This window comes from Pseudorca crassidens, chromosome 10 (assembly GCF_039906515.1).
Source record: "Pseudorca crassidens isolate mPseCra1 chromosome 10, mPseCra1.hap1, whole genome shotgun sequence".
Taxonomy (NCBI): domain Eukaryota; kingdom Metazoa; phylum Chordata; class Mammalia; order Artiodactyla; family Delphinidae; genus Pseudorca; species Pseudorca crassidens.
The window spans coordinates 95,140,847-95,167,420 of record NC_090305.1 but is presented as its reverse complement, the minus strand read 5'-3'; the positions used below and the strand labels follow the sequence as shown (position 1 = coordinate 95,167,420).

The window sequence follows — 26,574 nt, the reverse complement described above, 5'->3', positions numbered from 1 at the left end:
GCATTTTCTTCATATTATTAAAAAGTCTTTAGAACTATAATGCTTTATGGCTGTATCATTCCACCAGTCTTCTGTTGGTGAGAAATAAGGCCTTTATCAATTATTTGCTAAAACGTATGTTATAGTAAACATACTCATTAGAAATGCCCATTTGGTTATTGAACTATGGATACATAAACTATAGCTTGGGTCATCAATTTAACATATTCAATTTTTTTCTGTTTTCATTACTATTTATTTTTAGACAGCCAGGCCTTACTAAAAAATACTGGATTATTTAGGTTTTTTGCTTCTATGTTATAAAGATTTTAGTTGATATGTTTGTTTTCAGTTATTTGCTCTCCATTCTGATTTCTTTTTTGCCTGTATAATAATAGCTAACATAAATTAACATAAATTAAGTACTTACTCTGTGCCAGGTAATACACTTTGTAATGTTTCTTATATTGAAAGAGGCAATATCCTATAATAGTTATAAGCTAGAGCTCTTTATTCATGTTACTAAGGTTTATATTCCAGCACAACCTGTATGGACTTGAGCAAGTTATTTAAGTCCTCTTTGTATTTGCATCTATATCATGCGGTTTGTGAGGATTAAAGAGATGTTTATGTGCCTAACATATAGCAAGCATTCACTAAATATTAATGTATTAGTAAATATAATGCTAGCTGCTGGAACAAATAAAGAACCCCAGGAGCTTAAATAAGGCAAGTTTATTTCACACTTGTGTAACAGAGTGTGTTCCTGGTTGGGTGGCCTCCACATGATCATTCAGGGTGTAGGCTCCTTCCATCTTTTGATTCTTCTTCCTCTATTTCTGCAGACTCTTTCCCATTCACACAGAGGGTGGGGAAAGAAAGACAGAAGAAAGGACCACACGGGAAAATTTTATGGGCCAGGCTAAGAAATGGCTCACATCACCTCCACCTACGTTCTATTGGCAAGAACTCAGATACATAGCTACACCGAATAGCAAGGGAAACTGGCAAAGGTAGATGAGGTGTGTGCCTAAGAGTAGAAGAAAGTTTGCAACACACAGCGATCTGTATTAAATATATAGCAACATATATTAGAAATACAGCAATCTCTCTTACTGTTGGTTCTCATCTCGCTTAGTCCTCATAACAAGTTTGACAAGGTAGGAGAGCCAGCACATGACTGACTCAGGGTCATACAGCAAGGAAGAGGCCATAATTACAGCAAACAAAACATACATAGAACAGCTGCTAGACAGGGCTTTCCAATTCTTACTTCCTTTTTTTAACTATTATAAAAATTTTAAATTGAAGTATAGTTGATGTATAATAGTATATGTTACAGATGGACAATATAGTGATTCACAATTTTTAAAGGTTATACTCCATTTATAGTTATTATAAATATTGGCTATATTCTCCTCTCACTTCCTCTTAAAACTGTTCTTGGTGGTGGGCTTCCCTGGTAGCGCAGTGGTTGAGAGTCCGCCTGCCGATGCAGGGGACACGGGTCCGTGCCCCGGTCCGGGAAGATCCCACATGCTGCGGAGCGGCTGGGCCCGTGAGCCATGGCCGCTGAGCCTGCGCGTCCGGAGCCTGTGCTCCGCAATGGGAGAGGCCACAGCAGTGAGAGGCCCGCGTACAGCAAAAACAAAAACAAAAAAACTGTTCTTGGTGGATGGCTAACCTGATTACCCTCACCATATTGCCTTCCCGAAGTTCCCAGAGAACTTAAAGCACGGAAAGGCGACTGTCAGCTGCCCCAATAGCAGCTTGTACTCCTTCTTTCATTGACATCCTTTTTCTTTCAGTAACCGTAAAACTTTAAAGAAGTTCAGAATATTTCCTCGTAAGAAAATGCTTAGAGACTACTGCACTGGAATTCAGTGCCCATATTACCATAAATTTAATGTCCACATTTACTTTTAGTCCTAGGGGCATACCAGGCTCTAAAAGAAAGATTGTCAGGCAGAGTAGACACAAATGGTTTATACACATCCTGCAGAAACACGGAAGCTCACAGAATTTCCCTACATTTCATCCAACACCTTCCTCTGTCAAGTTTGTCTGCATTTTTGACTGCACTCCATTTTATAACAGACATTCACACTTTATATCTCTGAGCATGTCAGCAGTCTCTTCTGAGTAAAACATTGCCTGTATTCCATTTTCATGGATAACTTAACTACTCTCCTACCAGACTGATCATCTAATGCAATCCTTATTCCTCTGAAGTTTGATTCACTTGTACCCTTGAGTCTGTATCCTGCCCAAACCTTGCCCTGTACGCAGTCTTTTGGAAAAGGGACTTAGTTTTGAGTTTTGTGACTTTGGGAGAAGAAAAAACCACAGAAAGATGTGCGATATGTAAGTGGTGACTTAGGCTTGTCATTAGAAATGAGGCTGTATTGCAATTCAGTTCAGCAAGTACCATAGGATTTGAGGGCTGAAAAGAACCTTAGAGGTAATCTGGCTCAACCCTTTCATTTCACAGATGAGCAAACTCAAGTCTCAAGAATGCTAACATTTCCGCGTACCTCAAGAGCATCTGGAAAGTTTGGGTGGATTTAAGCCCTTATCCAAGGTCACACTGCTGGTTAATAGGAGCACTAAGCCTAATCTTGTTCTTTGATATTTAGGTGAGGAATCTTTCTCTAGCAGTAGTATAACTTTAACTGGGATCCTCAGGGCCCCCAGGATTTTGTGGATACACTCTCAGGAGTCTGCTAGGTTGCTATAAGAAAATGTTATTTGTTTGAATTCCAATAATAATCTGAAAAATTAATATAAGCATATTCTGAGTCATTTGAATAGCATCCTTATAACTGAGTGAAGAAAAATGCCATCTAGTGCCAGTGCTTGTCTTTATGTTTGTGTTTATGATCACGTTCATGCCAAGCAGTACCACTTAAAGTATTCGGAACTAATGAGAGGAAAACGGGGTGGTTTCGATGTAGAAATGATGTCTTCTCACCGGGTAAAGGCCGCATGGTGTCTCAGCACATTCCAAGAAAGAAGGTTCCTGAGAAACTTCATGAGTTGAAAAGTGAGGGGAGAAAAAAAAGGATAAGAGAACTGAATCACCCCACAACATGGAGTAGTCAAAACTAGAGAGAGAGAGAGGGAAAGAGAGAGAGCATGAGTACCATGTTCACACTTAAAAAGTTGACTTAATTTTACGGAAAAAAGGGGAAAAGTTCAACTCTTACATAAAATTGATGGTTGAATTTGAGTTTAACTGGTTTGGTAGGTTTTTTTGGTTTTTTCTAAACAGTTTTATTTACATATAATTGCTAGTATGAGTTGAATTGTGTCTCCACAAATTCATATATTGAAGTTCTAACCTCCAGGACCTCAGAATGTGACTTTATTTGGAAATAAGGTCATTGCAGATGTAATTAGTTAAGATTAGTCATGCTGGAGTAGGGTGGGCCCCTAATCCAAAATGACTGAGTCCTTATAAAATGGGAAAATTTGGACATACATGCACATGGGCAGAGCACTAAGTGAAAACAAAGGCAGAGGTCAGGGTAATGCTTCTACAAGCCAAGGAACACCAATGTTTGTCAGCAAACCACCAGAAGGTAGCAGAAAGTCACAAAACAGATTCCCCCTCACAGTCCTAAGAAGGAACCAACCCTACCTACACCGTGATCATGAACTTCCAGCTTTCAGAACTATGGAAAAATAAATTTCTGTTTAAACCACTCAGTTTGTGGTATCAATACTTTGTTATAGCAGCCCTAGCAAACTGATACAATTGCCATATAATAAATTGCACATATTTATAGTATCAAATTTTGACCTCTGTATACACCCGTGAAACCATCATCACAATCAAGATCATGAAAAGATTCATCACCCTCAAAGGGTTCTTTGTGCTTTCTTGTATTCTGTTCCTTCCTACCCTCTGTGCTCTCCTCCTTGCTGCCCATCCCTAGGTTCAGTAAACTCACCTGCTTTCTCTAGATTAATTTGTACTTTCTAGAATTTCTTTCAGTCAGCATAATTATTCTGAGGTCCTTCCATGTTGTTGTGTGTTTTAATAGTTTGTTATTTGCTGCTGAGTAGAACTCCATTGTGGATATGCCACAATATGTTTATTCATTCACCTGTTGATGAGCATTTAAATTGTTTCCAGTTTTTGCCTATTACATATAACACTACACTGAGTAATTGTGTTCAAGTCTTTATCTGGATGTATGCTTTTATTTCTCCTGGGTAAATACCCAAGCATGAAATGACTACATCATACGGTAGGTGGGTTGGTTTTTTTTTTTTTTTTTTTTTTTTGCTTTTTAAAAAGTGCCAAACTGTTTTCCAAAGTGGTGGTACCATTTTTTATTCCCAGCAGCAGTGTGTAAGAGTGACAGTAAGCCTGCACATTAACGACTCTTGAAGGTGAATGTTTTCAGGGAGGCAGGGAATTTTAGATGCTCTCAGAAACAACCCTGCCTATTGCCTTACACCAGACTTGACTCACACACTTAGATTACTGGCCTGTTTGGTTGTGAAATGTACAACCTATGATTTATAAACTGATTTAGAATTGGCTCTTCAAATATATTATGCAAATGTTACTTGTATATAAGTCTCTAGAGAGTCCTGGGCTAAAGACAGAAGATATAAGTGTGCCAGTGACCGGGCATGTACCTCCTAGTGTGCCATCTGCCAGCTTAAATGTGCACCCTGGAAAGTCAGAGTAAAGACATCTGTCCCACCTGCGTCCTCAGAAGGTGGTGTTTTGGATCAAGTCAAACTCTTCAGTGAAGAACTTTGCAAACTCTGGAATATGTCAGCCATTTTCTTCATGATGCCAGGAAAATGGAAGGTCCTCTGAGAGATGGGCTTCCAGCATGAGGCTTCCACAGACTGTGACAGCCTGCATGACGTGGGTGGGCTCTAATGTGGAGTGTGTCGGCCAGCTGCTCCTTTTCCCTTCACCCTCATTCCTGGGCAGAAAAAACGTTACCAACAGACTCTGGGACAAATAACTAAATGCCCTCTGGGGCATTTCCTTTTGAAATCTGAAAGGAGTTTGGGATTGGAAGACACGAAGCAATTTTCTCTGGAATTTTCCTTATCAGAGTTAAGATTTTGTTTTAATAAGAAGAAGAAGGAGGAGGAGAAGAAAAATATAGCAGCTAACTCTTATTAAGCATATATTATGTGCTAGGCATGATGTGATTTTTGCATGGATTCCATGTAGTTCTTACAACAATCCCATGAGATGGGTAGGTATGATTATCACTCTTGTTTTCTTCAGATAGGGTAATTGAGATCTTAACGAGGGTAGATAATATGCCCCAGATATCAGAACTCATGCTCTTAGCTATGCTATAGTATATAATCTCAGATTCCATCTGTGATACAGTACTATAATCTGAAAGACCTGCACCATGTTGGTCATATTGACATAGATACACCTTTTGGGAAAAATTTTTTTAATTAAAAAAAAAAAGATTGATGTAGCATTCTAGGAACTGTCGCCAAATATCTTAATACTTTTGGAAAGGAGAAATCTGAGGAATGCTAATCACATTTTATTAGAATAATGGAGACTTTCACAAAATAATAAGATTTGATAGTCTACAGCAGGACATTTGAAAACTTTTGAAATGTAAAAGGAAACAATATTTTAATTTGTAAAACTGGAGCTTTTTAAATAGTGTGCAGGAAGGGCCAGCCAAAGGCCACCTAGGTGATTCTTCTTTTTTTTTTTAAATGTAGATTTTATTTATTTATTAATTTTTGGCTGCGTTGGGTCTTCGTTGCTGTGCGCGGGCTTTCTCTAGTTGCGGCGAGTGGGGGCTACCGGTTGCGGTGCGCCGGCTTCTCATTGCGGTGGCTTTTCTTGTTGCAGAGCATGGGCTCTAGGCGCGTGGGCTTCCATAGCTGTGGCTCGAGGGCTTCAGTAGTTGTGGCTCCCGGGCTCTAGAGCACAGGCTCAGTAGTTGTGGCGTACAGGCTTAGTTGCTCCGTGGCATGTGGGATCTTCCTGGACCAGGGCTCGAACCCGCATCCCCTGCATTGGCAGGCGGATTCTTAACCACTGTGCCACCAGGGAAGTCCCACCTAGGTGATTCTTAAGGACTGGGCAATTGAATGGGATCTGGTTTGCCAAGGTCACTTTCTGGAACATCACTTGGTGAGCCTATCATGAGAATTGGATTCTAAACTCAGCTTTACCACTAATAGTTTCACTTCTCTGAACCCCAAGTTCTTTGTATATAAGAGTACTGATAGAATCAGAACTGATAGGCAGCTGATAGAATCTATAGTTGTCACATTTTCTTCCTCCCAGAATTCTTTGGTTAAATAAAATCATAAGGAAACACTACATCAAGACGTAAAAGCAAATTTGTCTGGGTTTTTGGTTGCAACCACCAAATCTACTGTAGGTAGTTCAGGTAGGAAGAGCTTAATAAAAGATACAAGTAAGCCTACAGGGTCTCTGGAAGGCTGGACAGCTGGGCATGCATATTGTCCATCCAGGAACAAAGCAGCTAGAGAATTTTCCACCATGTCCCTATTCTGGTGGAAGCCACATTGTCACTTGCCCATCACTTGATACCTACCACACTATAGACTGGAATCCAGAAACTCTACACAGCTCTGCCTAATGATGCTGCCATTGTCCTTGCCAGAAGATCTGAACCCCCAGCCTATGGCTGCCTTTTCATGTAGCTCACTTGTACCTGGTGTGTTGCTTGACTGAACCCAGGCACTGTGCAGGACAGGAGGCCAGCTAGAAAGGGGTTGCAGTACGTGCTGGGTGGGTCAGCTCACAACATATGCCATCGGTGCTCATTGAAGGTGAGCAGGAGCCCCTCTTTGACCATTACCTGTCACTGTTCCTTGATGCTGATGGGACCCTGTTGGCTGGTCACTCGCTAATCAGGCTCCCAGGGCTCTGTAGACCAAAGGTAGAAAACCACCAAACTAGATTATTTCTAAGATTCTCTCTAGTGTTAAAATTTCTTGATTCTATGCATTTCTAAGGTTAAATTAGAGAAGTTTAAAGAATTATTTCCTGTAGGATTCAGCCAATTCCAATATATTCTCTATAATTAGAGTAGTTAAGGATATTATACTCAAGGAGTATGGCTTCACCTACATTTACATTTTGCTTGATTCCCTCAGTTAGTTATATTGGTACAAGAACATCCAATTCACACAAAAGGAGAGAAAAGGGAGGGCAAGGGAAAGAAAGGAGGGACATTTGCAAAAGACATTGCACGGGATTTTTTTTTTTCAGAAGGGCATATTTAGGGCCTTTCGAGGGAAGCATTTTTAAGTTTGCAGATACTTGCAGATGCAGGTATAGGAAAACTGCTTACAGTGTTTGGCACAGGTTCAGATCTACAAGTTCCAAGTACAAAGTTTCAAAAATCAGAAGAAAGAACAAGCAAACTTAATCTACCTTAAATATACAAAGATCCGTTTACATTATCTTTTACTCCCTAACATCTGTCAGTTACCAGAAAATAACTATTCTGGTTATTATCTGGACACCCCAAAGACAACAGAAATCAGTGAGGTACCACATTATTACGCATGGCATATCCATCAACTGTATGATAACATGGAACGTACTATGTCCTTGTGCCTAAGAGCTTGGCTTCTGGATTCAGTCCCTTTAGAAGCTTTAGTCAGCTTATCCATAGGATGGGAATAATAATAGTAACGGTGTCATGTTGTTGCAAGTATTAAATGGGCTAATTATTAGCACATTGCCTGAGACATGAGAACTGTTTTCTAGAACAGTCTTTGGGGCACCTACCTTGACCTTTGCTCCTTTGGAAGCCCAGCTGGTGTTGGCAGTCGAGCAGTGATTTGGGGAGCCTGCTGCCCAGGAGAGGAAATGTGGCTCCACCAATTGATCTTCTAGCAGAGAGAGATGTGATATTCATAAATGTTCAATTGACCCCCGAGTCCTCTACCATCATCAAGTTGTAGACACAGAGCTCTCCCTTGCTTGGAACCTTCTTTATTTCTCTAAGATTGCCATCAGTGTTTATTACAGACTGATTTCATCTATATACGATTCAGTAAACACTGATGAACATTGACTAGAGGCAAAACACCATGGTCCATGAACTGGGAGGCTGGACAAACATGGACACAAATTCAGCAAATATATGTTGAGTTTCTACGATGTTTAGGGGCTAGTTTTGGCTCTGAGCTTTAGCTAGGCCCTAGGGGATCAGATGTAGGCTGTGGTGGGGACACGGGAGAATGATGCTAAAGAAGCAGTTGTTAGGATTGACTCTGCCCCTACATATGTGGGAAAACCACAGGTAGGGTGACCAACTGTCCCAGTTTGCCTGCAACTGAGGGGTTTACTGGTGCACAAAATTTTTCTTTTTCAAACAGAGACTGAGTGATTTCCCAGGATGCAATATTTTGGTGCCCAAAACCAGAAGGGTCAGTCTAGACCAGAGTGAGCTGGTCATACTAACAGGTTTTATATCCACTATTAGGCAGCCTCTCTACCTTGGAGGACTTTAACTCCCTGCATCTAAAATGAGAAACTGTGCTGGGAGGTAGCTGTGATGTCGTCCAAGGTGGTCTGGAGTGGGGTTTAAGAGGGCAGATGTGACTCTGGCCCTAGCTCTTGGTATTGTGATAACCCTTGACAAATTAATTACCTCTCCAAACCTCAGCTCCCTCATCTAGAGAAGCAGGTATTGTATAGATACCTACCCTCTGTGTGTTTGAACAGGTTAAATGAGATAGTACACATGCCTAGCACAGAGAAGAAATGTAGTATTTTAAAAATTTTCTGTCTTCAATTAAGAAAACATACTACCCTGGCTTAAAAATAAGAAATTTCATATACATGTGCTGGTCTGCATTAAGCTTCGTCATTTGTGCTTCATGTATTGCCCTGGAAATTCTCTTTAAATGTTTTCATTGGTTGAACTCCAAGTGCAGGTGTGAACTTTTTCTGTCTTGGGTATCTTTTAAAAGCTTCTAGAACTTAGCATGGTCACATTTTGGGAACACAAAGTGCTGCGGTTACTTTCTCAGGCCCCAGAGATAAAATATGCAGCAAATATTTATTTTTTATGTGTTTTTTAAAATGCAGGTCTACCATGATGAATGTTATTTTTGTATAGATCATAGGAGCCAGCTCAGATTGTATCCTTTTGAAGCCTCCCCCCTTACCTAAGTTATTGCCTCTTAATCCCTTTATCTGCGTGATTTCCTTGCCATGTGCAAATTTAAGGGAAAGGAAAGGTGACAGAGACAGGACAGATATATACATTTTGACATGTAAAGTAGGCAGAAATCTTTCTGTGCCATGAGTCTGAGAAAACACAGTTGAAATGTCAAAAAAAGAAACAACAGGCCCAAAACGAAGTTGCCTGTGCTAAGTCCCAAGTCAGCAAACCAAGACTTCATACCCAACCTAATTGCAGTTTCAGCCTCTCCCAGGAATGTGACCTTTAATCAGTCAATCTGGAATTATCTGGTCAGTATTAATGAGGTAATCTGCCTGAAAGCCCCCTGGCTTTCCCCAAAGGAAGGTGACCTTGCCTGAAACAATCCTTTCTTCACTAGAATAGCTTCCTTGCCCTGCCTCCTTCTGCCTATAAAAGTTTTCATTTTGTACAGCTCCTTAGAGCTCCTTTCTATCTGCTAAGATGGGATGCTGCCCGATTCATGAATCATGAAATTAAGCAAATTAGATCTTCAAATTTACTCCGTTGAATTTTGTTTTTTAACAGACTTGGTGACAATGGTGGAGTCGAAGGAGACTTCCAGTGGCTTCAGGGACAATGAGAAACAGAGGCATAGTAACCACAAACTCTTCTGAGTTCTGTCTTTCTCACCGTTTCTGAGGGCTGTGGGTAAGTTCTTCTTGGTTCTGAGCTCTGTTCTCTTTGTGTCAAGCTCCTGATCTAATTGGCTTTGCAGTACAGGGCAGGTCAGCATGAGTGAGCAGATGGTCCCATCCAGAACCCAACACCCTAGCCTTTGGTTCAGTCCAGTTTTCCATTTGATTGGAAAACGTCAGCCTTTGGTTCTGTCCCTAGATTCCACATTGGGAACTCCTGGCAGTTTAGTCTGGAGTTCCTCATTTGTCTGGAATCAGCCTGCAGTTCCCTTTCTTTGGGATCTGCTGGTTCAGTTCTTTCCCCAGCCCCCTGTTCCATGGGAACTGCTGTTGGTGTACACAGGGCTTTCTATTGGCCATTCCACAGTAACATCTCAGTGATAATGCTGGTATGTTTTGGGTTTTTTTTAACATCTTTATTGGGGTATAATTGCTTTACAATGGTGTGTTAGTTTCTGCTTTATAACAAAGTGAATCAGTTATACATATACATATGTTCCCATATGTCTTCAATGCTGGTATGTTAATGTGCACATGAAGTAGAGGCTATTGCTAATGGGCATCTCAGAAGCCAGAAAGCCACAGAAATGTACATGAGTCAAGCAATTAAAAGGTGTTAGAGTGCGCACCCCTAACACACCCATGTTAGGTTAAGTTGGTCATGGAATGGGTTAGATTGACATTGACCTGCCAATCTCGAGAAAATTTCTGTGCAATGAGGTGCACTGCAAAACATTACACAGTTTCCCAACCCAGAGGCACATCCCTTTTTTTTTTTTTTTTTTTTTTTTAAGAAGTAGATTTATTTAGAGAGAAACATACTCCACAGAGTGTGGGCCATCTCGGAAGGTGAGAAAGGCCTCACATCCCTTTTAGGTATTAGTTTGGCTCCAAGAGACCCAAAGTTTTAGCTAAAATAAATAAATAAATTAACGATAATAAAATGGAATGCTTAAATTCCAAAGAGTTGGGCATGCCATCTCTGGCACAGGTGCTTATTTTATGTCTAAGAACTATGGTCCCAGAAGCTATAAATATCTACAAAAATGGCAAAATCTTACTAAAGGCAATCTAGTATTACAATGGCCATTATGGGGAATGTTCCAATTAGACAAGATTGTTCATTTAAGAAGTGCAGTTGAAAGCAAGCGTTCCTGAATTAAACAACCAGAATGGGATACCTGTTTTAGTTGGTGTGCAGAAACATCCAAAAGCCTTCAAGATTCCAAAATAGCCTCAATGAAAAATTTGTTGCAAAAGACTAATGGAAAATTAAAGACCCAAGAGGTACCTAAAACTTTTGCTGAAAACTCGGCCTCTGTGCACTGTGCTAAATCAAATCTCAGAGACAGAGTTTTGGGTAAAGTAGAAGAGAAGAGCTTTAATGCTTTGCCAGGCAAAGGGGGACACAGCGGGCTCCTGCCCTCGAAAACTGTGGGTCCCAACCTGGGAGGATTTGGTGGGAAGTGTTTATAGCAATGGTTCAAGGGTGGGGTTGCTGATAAGATTAGGGTGTGTGCAGGGCCTGCACTCCTTTAGCCTGGTCTCAGGTAATCTCTTGATGAGCTTCTCTAGTTCCTTTAATATGGCCTCAGGTGGTCTTCTCTGGAATTAAGAATGCTGACATCTTCCATTCTTGGGAGTTTTAGTTCTATAAAGAGCTTAAAGATATTGTTATGTGTATCCCTTGAGAACCAGGACCCTGCCCCAAGGCTGCACTATTGTTTCTTGACTGCTCCTCCCTTGTCTCTGCATCCCCTCCCTTCCCTGATTCAACTGTTTGAATCTGCCCTTTGGAACTCAGGGAAGGTCATGGAGGCTGGAGTCTGTTCCCTACAAACAAGAAACAGGGGACACAGAAAGGCTTCCATGCCCAGGAGCCCCACAGAGTCCTGCTCAGTTTCAAAACAAAAGCAATAAAACTGACATAACTCCTACTGTTCCCCTCTATCCTTTACCAGGGTGCTCATATTCTACTAATCCTCCACCTAAACTGCCTTTCAACTGCAAAGAGACTATTAAACAGTTGCCTTTTAAAATAACACCACCTGAGGTTTCAGGAGATCCTCTTTAGGTATCTTTCACTCCTCTTTTACACACCGAAATAAAGGCAGTAGTTAAAGAATTTTCTAAACCTAGGGAGGATTCCCAAAAGTTTTCTGAAGAGTTTAGAGTTTTTATCAGGGTGTATGACCCTGGGTTGTCAGATCTTTGTCAGCTTGTGCACATGTTGGTAGGACCTGATGAAGCCAAAAAATGGATGTGCGAAGCATAATGACATAACCCTGAGGAGGAGATCCTTAGTGTTCAAAATGGTCCCCTCATGGACCAAAAAATAAAGCTCAAGAAATAGCAACCAATCTTTTAAAAGCCATTCCTAAAGTCTTCCCTACCCACATTGGTTGGTCTACTATTCAGACATGTAAACATAAGATGAATCTGTTGCAGATTTTTAAGTCTGTCTGGAAGCTCTTTTCCTAAGACATTCCAGGTTTCATTCAATAAACGAGGTCACTCTATGTGCTCTAGGTGCCCTGTTTGTAAAGAAATTATCTCCTGAGTTGGGGCTTCCCTGGTGGCACAGTGGTTGAGAGTCCGCCTGCCGATGCAGGGGACATGGGTTCATGCCCGGGTCCGGGAGGATCCCACATGCCATGGAGCGGCTGGGCCCGTGAGCCATGGTGGCTGAGCCTGCACGTCTGGAGCCTGTGCTCCGCAACGGGAGAGGCCACAACAGCGAGAGGCCCGCGTACCGCAAAAAAAAAGAGAGAGAAATTCTCTCCTGAGATAAATGGACTAATAAAAGGGCAGAAAATAGGACGGAAGGCTGCTGGTTTGACTGAATTCATGACCATTGCTGAGCACTTTGCAAATATTTTGGAACAAGACCACAAGCAAAAATCTGCTAAGCGATTGGCCTTACAGCTACAACAGCTCTAAGTCCTGGCACCCAAAACAACACCTGGGCCTTCTACGTCACATCCTCATAAGCAACATCAAAATGCTGACCCAGGGACTGATGTCTCTCTTGTAATCAGCTGGGGCACTGGGAAGAAAAGTTCTCAAACGCTCTATGAAAAGTCTTCAGCATCATCTCAAATGCTCCCATTTGTCCCCCTAAAGGAGGGCCCCCATGTGGGCCCCTTCAAGAGCTGATGGGCCTCTGAGGGACGCTCTGGTAAACTGCCACCAGTAATACTTTTAAACAGCCAAGGGAAAACTGAAATTAAAATTAAAAAAAAATCTTGCCAAGTTCTGGTGGAGATCATAGCTATACTCTGTACTTTGAACGCTATTCATAGCCGGCATGTTGTATCCTGGAAAAACTGGCAGAAGTCAGTAAAGGGTGAGAATTCTTACCAGAGTCTGCTCTCCTGAATCTCTCTCTGTAATACCAGGTAGACAGAGGAAAAGAAAATATCTTTTGCATCCTTTTTGGGGACACCTCTTGAAGGGGAATTACTCAATATTGCCAAAATTATTTAATTATTTACTGTTTGTCCGGGCTAAAAAGTAACAAGATATTTGAAAGGATTTTTTTGTTTTGTTTTGTTTTAAGTAGCTCTGTCATCAGAAGCTGGCCAAATGTGAAGCTGATATTCAGAGCCTGATAGACAAAAAAGTTTTTTAAAGCCTTCTCCTCTAAGCTAAAAGAAAACTATGTACCCAGATGGAAAGAAAAACCTTCTGAAGCTTTTGTGAAAAGATTTACTGAAACATTCCAAAGGCAAACAACTTGTAGGTATAAAAATTCTGGTCCTAGGGAACAAAAGTCCTTATTGGAGGATCCTGCATTCTTTCTCTGTGCCTTGGAGATGTAAATGTTCTACCTGGTCTTCGCCTAGAACTCTTATCTTCTTATCTAGGCCATCTCCTTGAAATGAAAACTTCAGGGAGGTAATTCTTATCAGAAGGAAAAAAGTAAAGGGAGAAAGGTTATTTTGAAACTTAGGCAAATGGAAAATCTTAAGTGTCTTCTTCACTACTATTAATAAAAAGCTTTAGGAAATTCCCTGGCGGTCCAGTGGTTAGGACTCAGCACTTTTACTGCCAAGGCCTGGGCTGGGGAACTAAAATCCCACAAGCCATGTGATGCGGCCAAAAAAAAAAAAATTAATAAAGATCATGCTTTCTCAGTCTTTCTTCCTAGCTGAGTTTTCTGCAGTCCTCTGTTAAATACAGACGTTCTTAAGGTTCTATCGTTGACCCTCTTTTTAAATATTAAAAAAAGAAAAAAAAAAAAGCTTTAGCTACCTGAGCAGGTAACTTTAAATTTTTCTAGCTGCCAGAAAAGTAATTTGGATCCAACCATGTTTATAACTAGTGAATTTTGTATTATTGTGTCTGATTCATGGCTAAAATTTTTAAATAGAAGTTAAAAGGTGTCTGTTTGTGTCTGTCTATATGTTTATGTGTATCTATGTATATGTGTTGTAGATATATGGTGTTTTCTACCTCTGGATGATATTACTATAAATGATTTGTAGAAGAGCCCTATTTGATTGGCTTGAAGAGAATTAAGTGCTTATATAAATTAAGGATTCCTAAAGCTCTTGGAAATATAAAAACATAACTCAAATTCAAGTTCTCATAATATAGGATTAATCTTTAGTAAATAAAAGCTAGTTTAAGGTTTTTGGTTTAATTAAAACAGGCATATCTTTAGAGTTATCAGCATTAAATATAATCCTTTCATTCTATCTGGGTTTACTAATTAAGTTCATGTTATCTCCTACAAAATTTGTTGGCCAGAAAAATAACTTAGGATGATGATTACCTTTGTATAATGTCTAATGAAGTTTTTGCAGGTAATCGAAACATGATTATTAAGAACAAGTGGTTTAAAGATGTAATAGATGTAAATGGAATAAGAGTTTCTAGGTGAACTTTTTGCCAAAGTCTTTTGGTTACTTGTAACCTTGAGGTTTTGCTAAGTTAATTTAAATGATGAGTTAAGTCAAATTTACTGAATATCTAGATTATCTCCAAATAAAAAACTGAAACATTACTAAAAACAGGTTTATACATTTTTGGCTTCCTTTAGCAGAGGAACTAAAGATATTTTGGTCTAATGGTAAACATGTTTTGTGTCACATTGGAAATGTACTATGAGGAAAATATAAATTTGTCAGTAACAGACTGTTCACAACTGTTTAATGCTATTAGAAAGAAAAAGGGCAACATCTCTGTATGCATGCAAAGTAGGATTGTGTTTTTGGTAAGAGAAGGAATGAGAAACAGAGATGCATTTTTTTGAGGGAAAAGAAAGTAATTTTGTCCTAATGTGAGACTGGGTATTTCAGAGTAGGAAAGAGGAAAAACAGAACAGAATCTGAATGTTAAAAAGAAAGTTGTAAAAGGTTTGTGGAAAAGGAGTCTTTAGAAAGAAACTTTAATGTGTGGGCAAGCTGGCTAAGACTGCAAAGGATCCAATTACATTTTTTAAAAAGTGAATGCCTACATGGCTGATGTATAACAGATCAATGCCTTTTAGGTTACCTAACTGTGCCCCTACCTCTTCACAGACAGACTGAGACATCTCACTAGTCCACTCCCGTGAGTTTACATCGTTGAGTTAGGAAGAACCTACCAGGATGCTTTCATAAATCAGGATTTGCTTTGGCAGGCCTCTAATTCCCTGGTTAGGAGTAAATGTAAATGAGGCTATGATCAGGAACCTCTCCTTAACTCTTGAAAGTACTGCGGAATCCATTGCTAAAACAATAGCTACCCCAAAAAAATCCTAAGAATCTCTGGCCAAAGTCGTTCTTGGTAATAGGACAGCCCTTGACTGTCTTTTAGGTGAGTAAGGAGGTGTCTGTGCTGTGGCCAACACCACCTGCTGTACCTGGATTAACACTTCTGGGGAAGTTGAAACTCAGTTACGTTAGATCACTGAGCAAGCCACTTGCCTTAAAAAGGTGACTCCTTCAACAGAGTCTTTCTCTGACTTACTTGATTTTGATTGGCTTGGGCCTTGGGGATCATGGCTCTGAAGTACACCCCAGATGTTGGAAATTATCCTACTTATAATAATCATAGTAGTTCCCCTGGTACACTGTATTCTCTCAAAATCTTTAAATGAATGTTTGCAGGTGTTAATCACCAAGAAAATGATCTTAAGACTGGAACATCAAAAAAGGAACAAAGAGAATGATGAATTAAAAAAAAAAAAAAAGAATGAACCTAAAGTTATGACTTGTGAATACCTCAGAGATTTACCAAAAATGTCATGACCTGTGAGTACCACATGGTATATTAGCAAAAATTGAGAGAACACAGAGTGGTAGCTGAGAGTGGTGCTAATATCTTTAATTTGGATCACATCTGTCAGTGAAGCTGTGAGCCTGATCAAAAGGGGGGAAATTGGTAAAAAAAAAAAAAAAAAGGAACAGCAGGCCCAAAATGGAGTAACTTGTGCTAAGACCCACGTCAGCAAACCAAGACTTCATACCTAACCTAATTGCAGTTTTGGCCTCTCCCAGGAATGTGATCTTTAACCAGTCAACCTGGAGTTACCTGGTCAGTACTAGTGAGATAATCTGCCTGATAGACATCTGCCTTTCCCAAAAGGAGGGTGACCTTGCCTGAAACAATCTGGTTTTTGCTAGAATAGATTCCTTGCCCTGCCTCCTTCTGCCTATAAAAGTTTTCCACTTTGTACAGCTTCTTGGAGCTCCTTTCTATCTGTTTAGATGGGATGCTGCCTGATTCATGAATCATGAAATTAAGCAAATTAGATCTTCAAATTTACTCAGTTGAATTTGGTTTTTTTGACAAAGCTAACAGCATGGGTTCTGGAGTTCATAAGCAGCAACAAGTCAGCACATACAACCCCACATTAGACAAATGGAGATGAACTTCTTTGTAATTTCTAATTCCATGTTAACCTAATAGTTTAGTCATTCTTATCATTTAGGAAACCCTAAAGAGCTTTCTCTTAAAGTACCAGCTAGGAGAGAAAATGTCACCCATTAGCAGCTAGCTTGACTCTTCCTATATTAATTCCCCATTTCTCTTTATCCAGCCTCCCTCCATCTCCTTCACATTAGGCAGTTTCTGCTACTGCTTTTATGCCAAAAGTTCGGCGTATTGACATATGGTGTTGTGCAACGGCTGTGTTTGTCTTCACATTAGGTATCTTCTCCTGATGATTAATCAGATGTTTCAGATGCACTTATGACTAAAGGCACCATAGATTCCGAGAGATGGCTCAACACCAGGTTTTTGGGATTATTCCCTAAAGCAAGCTGGAGAAATCTAAAATTATATAACTAGAACCATCCTCTTCTGATGCTTGAAGGATGTTCTGAGTTTGTGTCCATAGATTATAAGAGGTCATTCCCAGTGTTTTATTTTTATAATAAGATCTGAGAAGGGGGGAGAGTTCAATAGAATGTTTATAATTGCTAACAGATATTTATAATTGTTTAATGTGACCTCAGGCTGCATTAAAAGAAGTATTGTCTTTAAAGCAAGGGAGGAGAAGTTTTAGAAGCTGTCTTCAGCTTAAATTATTCATTTATTCAACTAAAAAGAGTGACACCTAGTCTGTGAAAGACATTGGGCTGTGAAAGATACAAATATAACAAGTAGCATACTGAGACAGATATAAACAGTATTAAATGAGAGCTCTGTGAGGGGGCTGCTGCTTTTCTGGTTAGGCTCATGGGGCTGTCAGAACTTTTACTACAGCAAACCTGTAGAACAAAGGTGTCTCCAGGAGGCTGGCTGCTAAGTGAGTAAGATGACCTGGTAGGCCTGTGTCAAAGTGGCGAGCACATGCCCTGTTTAAAGTGGGCAGCTGCCATTCAGTAATGTTAGATTGTCATCTTGTGAGAATATGGGTCTGGTTTTGCCAAGAGAAACTGGTGATCCAGAATTTTATGTGAAACATTTCATTTAAAAATATTGTCAAGATGGTAGCTGATTCAAGTGATTAAAAGCTTCATAGAACTCTTACATGCCCTTGGGCTACATTCTACTCTTGGGCTTCTGATTTGTACATTCTGCTCTCATTAGAGTCCCCCCAGTCAAGGTATGTTTGCCGATAGTTAGAGGGGTTCTTTAACTTGAGACTTCAAGTAAATACCTAATTGGATACTGCAGTAAGAATGACTCAGTTTACTTACTGTAATCAGTAGGTGAAGACAAATGAGTGACATATGCATGTTTATATAATTTTGGTGGGGGAGTCGGTTCTTCACTCACAGTGGAAAGTTCTAGTATATTCAACAGGCTGTGACCTGAGAGCATTTCACATTTCCACTGGGACAGGTGAGAGGAATAAAAACTCCTGGACTCCATTTGCTAATTTGAGGATGATGAAAGCTATTTCTCTGAGGTTTCTCAGTGTGGATTTATGATGACCTCAGGCCAGATTCTCTGTTGACGCTTTGAGCCTCTGTCCAGCACCATATACATTTCAAAGGAGCTTGCCTTCTCTGTGTCCTGGTGAAAGAAATGCAGGTGCTCAATTAATGGGTCACTGGCTCTTGAGTAACTTCTGGAGTTGCCTGGATGGAACCTCTGCTCCTCATGGACTATAAACAAATTCCATCTCTTTACCTGCTGCCTGTATCATGCCAAAGATAGAGCCAGGATTTGAACCCGGCTGTGTCTTAGTCTCATAGCAACTCCACTGCCAGCTATGAAATATCCACGTGGCCTGTTTAGGTCTCAGAAAAATTACTGTTATATTTACTTTTACCCATAGTTAATTTGAGTTTGGATATTTTTAGCAAATACATTTAAACTGGGAAATTAACACTTGAGAGGCAAAGAGTTAATACAAACCCAGTTTTCTATTAACTTTAAAATTGAACAGGAGTACGGTTGACACCTGTGTGTTTAGGCAGATTAACTGACATAACTAAGTAGAAATCCTCCTCTTTCTTCTGGAGATATGGTAGTTGGATCTCTGCTGTTACTTTATGAAGATCTAGATTGAGGCTTGAATAAAGAGTCCATCCAGGTTCCTGGGCTCCTGGAATTTTTAGGAAGTTATTTAGATCTGATCTCATCAAAATGGCTATGTTGACATGTGTGTGACCCCAATAAAAGCTAGCACTCTATATAGTCCAGTGCTGGTCAGTGCTGCCTTAGAAGAAAAACACAGTCCATAAATCAAAAGTAGTTTAGACACTTTGAATCTTTTCTGAAACCTCTTGAATAATGTCAAGGCAGATACAGTCTGAAACTACCATCTTTTTTCATTAAAATTATCTTTTCCTAATTTTCTCAAATATCTCTCAGAGCGGTAGCTAAACTTGAAATTTTCTTTCCCTCCCCGCTGTCAACACTCCAAACTTTTTCTTTTATTTTAAGCAGGTTCTTGTTTTTAATATCTTATCCTTTTCATTCTACCACTTGCCATGTTTTTTTTGTTGTTGTTGTTTATTTTATTTAGCCGTAAACCATCTCTGTCTAGCCATTACCCAGAGTCTCCATCACAAAATCCCAGGAACCAAGCTATTAAAGACACAATTCTCACTAGATGACTACTGAGGAAGGTAAGGCTGGGAATATTCCCCCATTAATAATTTTTGCTCTGCTCTGTCACATATAAAAAATACTATATGTGGGCTTCCCTGGTGGCGCAGTGGTTGAGAGTCCGCCTGCCGATGCAGGGGACACGGGTTCGTGCCCCGGTTCGGGAAGATCCCACATGCCGCGGAGCGGCTGGGCCCGTGAGCCATGGCTGCTGAGCCTGCGCGTCTGGAGCCTGTGCTCCACAACAGGAGAGGCCGCAACAGTGAGAGGCCTGTGTACCACAAAAAACCCCCCAAAACATAAAAAACCTATATGTAATTACTAAGGATTATACATAACAGATATGCTTGGACATGCTTTATCCCAGAGCCCCCTTTTGCTCCCTCACTGTGGACCAGACTGAAGAACAGCATGAGAATCAGGAATGGTGAGAGATTCAAGTATGTGGTGGAAGGTGAGGTCAGGTTCATGGGTGGACTGAGCATCAGCCCTTGGTTGAAACTCAGCATAATAAATATGACAGTTTTTTGGGTGATTTTCTTAAAATTACATTTGGTGACTTCTGTTTTGAGCAGCATCAAAATAACCCTGTGCCAGAATGTTGTTTACTCTGGCTTTGAGTAATATAATGTTACGAATATTCTTGCCTCTCTCTTTTCTACCTGTATCGCTTTTTCCAAATTTCTAGGTACCAGATCAAGTGTTAAGTTGAAATCATGGAATGTCAGGCTTGGAAAGATAAAGGTTATGGAGCTTGGTGGTTCCCAAATCTTATACCTGTCTCCTTTGTCAAATCGCACATTCTGTATTCCACCGCTCAGAGGTTCTGATTTATTAGTTTGCTGTGGAGCTCTAAAATATGTATTAAAAAAAAAAGTCTCCTGAAGTGTTTTTGTTAACCATTCTGGTTTGGGAAATCCTGATCAAATTCACCTCCTTCCACCCCGCCTGATGCCTGGATTCCCTCTAACAGCATACCTCTTGATAGTCAGCCTGGGGATGACGTTGATGATGGTGAAGGAAGCCCATAGGTACCAAGTGCTTTCTAACTGTTAGGCACTGGACTAAGGCTTTATCTAATTTGTCCCATACACTACATATAACAATCTCAGGAGCTAGATAAGATTATTATACACACATTTTATCCCACGTCTTTGAATTGGCTATGATCTCACTTTCTTCTAGGTTTTTACTCATGTACTGTTGCCCTTGCAAGGCACTCCCTGCCTAATTATACTTGTCTCCTTTGAGCTTCTTTACTATCTCTACTTTCTTCTATTCGTCTATATTTTATTGGGAAAACAGTACAGTTTAACAAATTAAAGGTGTGGATTCTGGAGCCGGGCTCTGGGGGTTTAAACCCAGCTCCACCATGCTCTGATAGTGTCGTTCTGGGTTAAGCTAACCTTCCTTTGCTTTCTTCATTTGTAAAATGGAGATTTAAAATCCACTTCTTCACAGAGTCCATGTGAGGGTTAGTATATTAGTGCATGTTAAACATTCATAATAGACCCAGGAATGGAATAAATGCTCGATAAATATCACCCATTTTTATCTGATTATACCAAATTTTAATTGTCCATTTACTTGTCTTTCTCACCTACTAGGCAGTAAACATCTTGAAGGAAGAGAGTATATCTTGTTCAATCTTGTATCTCAAGTGTCTACTGCAAGGCCTAGTAGATAATAAGTGTTCAAAAATTGGTAATTTTAAATGTAATTCTAATCTGTAAGAAGGTTCAGAATAAAACATTATAAAGACTTCCAGCCTACACCCTGATTTCTCTGAACATTTACAACCCTTCTAAATCATACCACTCCACTGCCAATTAATAATAATTTTTTATTGTTATTAAACCACATGGCCCTATAAGTTTGCTCACTGCTTTGTCTATCAGACAAACCTGGGTTTGAATATCCTTGCTTGCTTCTCTTGTTCTCTTGATTTGGCATTGGGCAAGTCATTGTACTGCTTAGATCTTCATTTCTCTCATCTATAAACCTGAGGTGGAATATCTTCCCTGCAGTGCAGTTGTAGGGTTAACAGTGTTGTGTGATGGACATGTTATATAGTGCCTGTGATGGAAAAGATGCTCAGAAAGAGGTAGGTAGGCTTATTGTTGCGTGGAAGAAGTTCAACACGAATGCTTGTTGATATGGTCTTGGCCTACGTTCAGTATTCTTCATTCATGTAGACTGAAACCTTTTGGAGTCAGATTTCTTTAAGTACTGTGATGGTTGAATTATGTCCCCACCAAAAGATATCCTGACCCCCAGAACCTCAGAATGTAATCCTTTTGGAAATAGGGTCATTTTAGATATAATTAGTTGAGGTGGGGTCAAAGTAGAGTACGATGAGTCCTTAATCCAATATGATTGATGCCTTATAAGAAGACGAGAAAGAGACCCAGGGAAAAGAATGCCAGGTGATTATGGAGGCAGAGATGGGAGTGATGCACCTGCAAACAGAGGAACTCCAAGGATTGACCCTCACCACCACAAGCTAGGAGGAGGTAAGAAAGGATTCTACCCAGAGTCTCAGAGAGAGCACAACCCTGCTGACACCTTGACTTTGGACTTCTAGCCCTAGAACTGTGAGAGAATACTTTTAAGCTCTTTAAAGCCACCCAGTTTGTGGTACTTTGTTATAGCAGCTGTAGGAAACTGATACAAGTACTATGCTAAACTTAATGACCATGACTTCCTAAAACTACTCTGGGAAAAAGGGAGCAGTGTGATAGTTACTCATAAAAAGGAGCAAATTGAGGTTTTCCAACCTAAAAATGATTATGCCTATAGAATGATAGGCTTCTGGAAAATGAGGGAGAAACAAATCCTTAATATATCACTCTCCTTAAAGCGTTTAAAAAAATATTTTTTCCCTTGAACTTCCAAACTTTTGTTAATAAGTTTGGGTCCCTAAAGGACCAGAAAGCTTTCAGTTGTACTTGTTCAGAACGGTAAGAAAATCCTTTTTGCATTTACTATTTATGAGCTGTGGCTTCATATTGTCTTGTGGTCAGGTGATGCTTGCTTTTAAGAACCCGCACATGAGACCAGATTCATTATTTTTTAATGTAAAGAGGATGATGGCAAACTGTACAGTGTTATATACAACCAGGCTGTCACTCTTGCCCTAGAATTTGTATTAACATTGTTCATTTAGAAACTAGTAAACCACGTGCCATATTTATAAACATCATATTTGACATAAAAGTAATATTTGTTGGAAATTGAATTTAAGTGTTTAATTGCAGTACATGAATCATGGGACAATCTTCAATTCTGAACAATTCCATGGTACTAAAACTTGGGAGCACATTTTTTCCATGTAAAGTACACATCTAATAAGAAAATCCCTTCACTTTGCTCTCATATTTCTTTCAGCAGGGGGGCAGCTGCCATTTCAGTTGCTAAGTTCATTCGACTTCTAAGTACAAGGAAAATGAAATCAAAATACTCAGATCAGTTGGGGTAAAAAATCAAATACTGTTACGGTTAACCCAAAGTGTTCTAGAAGAAAATTTAATTTGTACTTATTTCTAAAAAGCTTTTCTTCTGGGGAGAAAAGTTTTGCATTGCCAGTCTGAAGTAATGTAACTGGGAATCCAATCCTGTCTCAGAGAAGCTGCTTTTCTCTGTCCTTTGTATATATTCAACTCTCATGTATCTTTCCTGGCCTCAGCTTTAACAAATGTCATAAGCTATGGGAAGATGACATTTCTCTCTTTTGAAGGAAGCAGTTTCACATTTCCTGGGGTGAATTTTTGACCCAGGTTACTACTGTACAGTTGTGATTTTTTGGTATTTTTTACAGATTAGCAATTTTTCCCCAGAATTTTCCTAAAATGTCTGGATTTTCATAGAATTATTTTTCTCCTCTTGAAGTCCATCTTCCATTGCTCCTGCTCTTAGCTATATCTGTTGCCTAAAACACCTAATAAAGCATTTTCATTCATTTTTTCATTCAACTACAGCCCACCAGTGGAGCTGACAAACTAAGGCTTGCTGCCTGTGTTTGTGCTACTCAAGAGCTAAGAGTGTTTTTTACCTTTTTTAATGGTTGAAAAAAAATAGCAGCAGAAGAATGATATTTTGTGACACAGGAAAATTACACACAATTCAAATTTCAGTGTCCAAATACATGTTTATTGGGACACAGCCTTGCTCATTTGTTTACATATTATCTATGGTGAGTCATGGCTTAGAAAAGCCCCATGGTCATTCTAGTACTTCAGTGTTTTGCTTCCTTCTCGCAGTTCCAAATCTGCCAGCACTGCCCGTAGACCACATGTCCCTGTCATGCCCCACAGCCTTGCATGTATTTTTCTCTGCCCTTCCTACTCACTTTCATGGGACACTCCAGTAGGGCTCTGCATGGCCAGATCCCAAATTTCTTCCTTTTAAGATGGCTCTGCACCATAATCTAGCCCCACACACCCCTACTTCCAGTTCATCTGCCAGTATGGTATCTGTCTTAGTCAGCTCAGGTTGCTTTAACAAAATACCATAGTCTGGGTGGCTTAAATACAAATATTTATTTCTCACAGTTCTAGAGACTGGGAAGTTCAACATCAAGGTACCAACAAATTTAGTGTTAGTTGAGAGCCCACTTCCTGGCTCACAGATGACTACCTTCTCTCTCTGTTCTTGTTGGAAAGAGGTGAGAGAGCTCTCTGGGCTTTCTTTTATAAAGGTATTCATCCCATTCATAAGGCTCCACCCTCGTGATCTAATCACTCCCAAAGACCCCTACCTACTAATACCATCATAACAGGGTTTAGGATTTCAACAGCCAAATTTTGGGGAAACACAATTATTCAGTCCATAACAGAATCCCATGTACTCTTTTGTCTGAAAGGGGAGCTCAGACAGAGGAAAGACAAAAGTCATGAATTTTTTTAAAGATTCTTAAGCTGGGTCTCGCTCTTGTTGCATTTATTTAGTTTTTGTTTTTTAAACTTAAATATTAGGAATCTACTTTCATACTTGTTAAACTTCTCCTGATTGGTTTTAGCCCAGCATTGCTGTCTGTGAAGCTGGTTTTGAAACTTCATTTTGTTGGCCAGTATACTGCTGTGTTTCCCAGATTTGTGTTGTTCTCAAGTTTTTTATTGTAGATGCATGTTCTACATTTTAATCACATGTATTGAGTAAGATATTTGAGGATTGGACCCCAAACAGAACTTTGTGGCACTCTCCTGGAAACTCCTTTCCAATTCAGTATTGATCTCTTAAGCAGCACTCATTGGTTCAAATAATTTCCAATCCCCCTTATAACTGTGATTATGGAAGACTCTGTGAAGTACTTTGCTAAAATGGATATGAACTGTATCTAAACCCTTCCCCTGATCCAGTAGCTTAGAGCTTCTCATCGTGCTATCTATAAGTATGTCGGAGTCAAAGGAGAAATTTTTGCAGTCAGAGAAACCTGAGTTCAAAAACTATGTCTGTCCCTTCACCTAGGAAAATGCTTTTCTAACCCTCAGTGTGGTGGTAAGGATTCAAGAATTGAAAGGTGAACTACTAAAACAATTAGAACACAGCATTACATGTAGGAACTTCCCCTTAAATGGTAGCTTTAATTATTATCACTAATAAGATTATCAAGAAAGGAATGAGATTATTTTAGGATAACTTGTTCTCAGTAAATTCACAATAGTACCTAGTGAAGAAGAAATTTGTTTCTAAATGTCCATGTATCATTTTTTGATCACTGATTCTTGTAGTTTGCATAGATGTGATGTTATGTATACTGTTCTAGGGTTTCTGCAGTCTACTCTTGGCTGAAATTTGTCATCCTATACAGCTGATTTCAATTCTTTGTCAAATCTCTTATTTATTTAAATTCTTAAATATTATGATAGTCTTTTCATTTCCAGACACCCTAGTATATAATTTGCTTGAACATGTGGATATGAACACACGGAAGCAGGCACGTATTTCTGTATCATCTTTCCTCTGCAAGGCTTCTCTTCAGCTGAGAAACTTGATTTGGGGTTAAAAGCTCAGGATCAGGGATAAAAACATCTAGATACTGGTGCATAATCTGTTCCTTAACTAGCTGTATGACCTATGATGTGCTGTTGGACCTCTCTTGGCATTATTCTCTGTAAATAATGGTTTCTATCAGATGCTTTCCATGAGTTCCTTCTTGTTCTAGAATACCATGATCATAAGCAATCTGTTAAGCATATACAAGAAATCCCCAGAGGAGTTTGCAGGGAGGGAAGATGATGGAATCACTCAGTAACTACACAAGTTTCATGAGATGACAGCAAAAATAAAGGCATCTCATAAATTCTGCAGAAATTCAGAGGAGGGAAGGAAAGGTGGATGTAAGCTTTTGGGGGTAGACTTCATGGATGGAGACTAAACAAAAGGGAGAAAAGAGATTGTCAACGGTTGATGTCAGAAATGCTTTTTATTTTTGTTTTATTTTGCTGATGTTTTAATCTTCTCCAAGGTCAATGTCAGTGCAAGATATTTATTTCCTTACCATTCTTTGGGATATTACCTTGATCCTTAATCAGGAGTCCTAACTTAATCAGTAGTCCTAACTTCTACTTTCAAAACTGGACAAGATATTGCCATTTATTCCCAAGCACACCATTTTGAGGTGGTATATCATCTTATTTGGAGGGAAATAACATTCAACAACATGAAGATAGGTAGAGAAATTTTGGAATTGTCTTCTGGCCTCAGCAGCATTTGAATGCAAACAATTCAGATAGTTGCTACGAAGTGGTTGCTTCATAATGTTGAATAAAGGATGAGAAAAACATTAAGGGAATAATAGATGACATCAATTTAGCTTGCTCTTTTGAGGGATATAGTGAAATGTGGTAGTTAGGAATATAGGCTCTGGAGTCTGACTCTGGATCCACCATTAATGGTTGGATGAGGCTGGAGAAGTTACTTAACCTTTTGAACCTCAATTTCTTCATTCATAAAATGGGCATAGGGCTTCCCTGGTGGCACATTGGTTGAGAATCCACCTGCCAATGCAGGGGACACACGTTCGAGCCCTGGTCTGGGAAGATCCCACATGCCACAGAGCAACTAGGCCCGTGAGCCACAACTACTGAGCCTGTGCGTCTGGAGCCTGTGCCCCACAACAAGAGAGACCACGACAGTGAAAGGCCCGCGCACCGCGATGAAGAGAGGCCCCCACTTGCCGCAACTAGAGAAAGCCCTCGCACAGAAACAAAGACCCAACACAGCCAAAAATAAATAAATAAATTTATTTAAAAATAAAATAA

General features: G+C 39.7%; 1 long non-coding RNA gene across 4 annotated transcripts in view; it reads left to right on the top strand.

Annotated features, from left to right (window-relative positions):
• Positions 1-26,574, top strand: part of LOC137232677 (uncharacterized) — a 920,890-nt gene that overhangs the window by 392,518 nt on the left and 501,798 nt on the right. For all 4 annotated transcript variants that reach the window (XR_010947135.1, XR_010947134.1, XR_010947132.1 and 1 more), the window contains one exon: positions 9,711-9,833. This is a non-coding gene — a long non-coding RNA (uncharacterized lncRNA). The remainder of the gene's footprint in view (positions 1-9,710; positions 9,834-26,574) is intronic.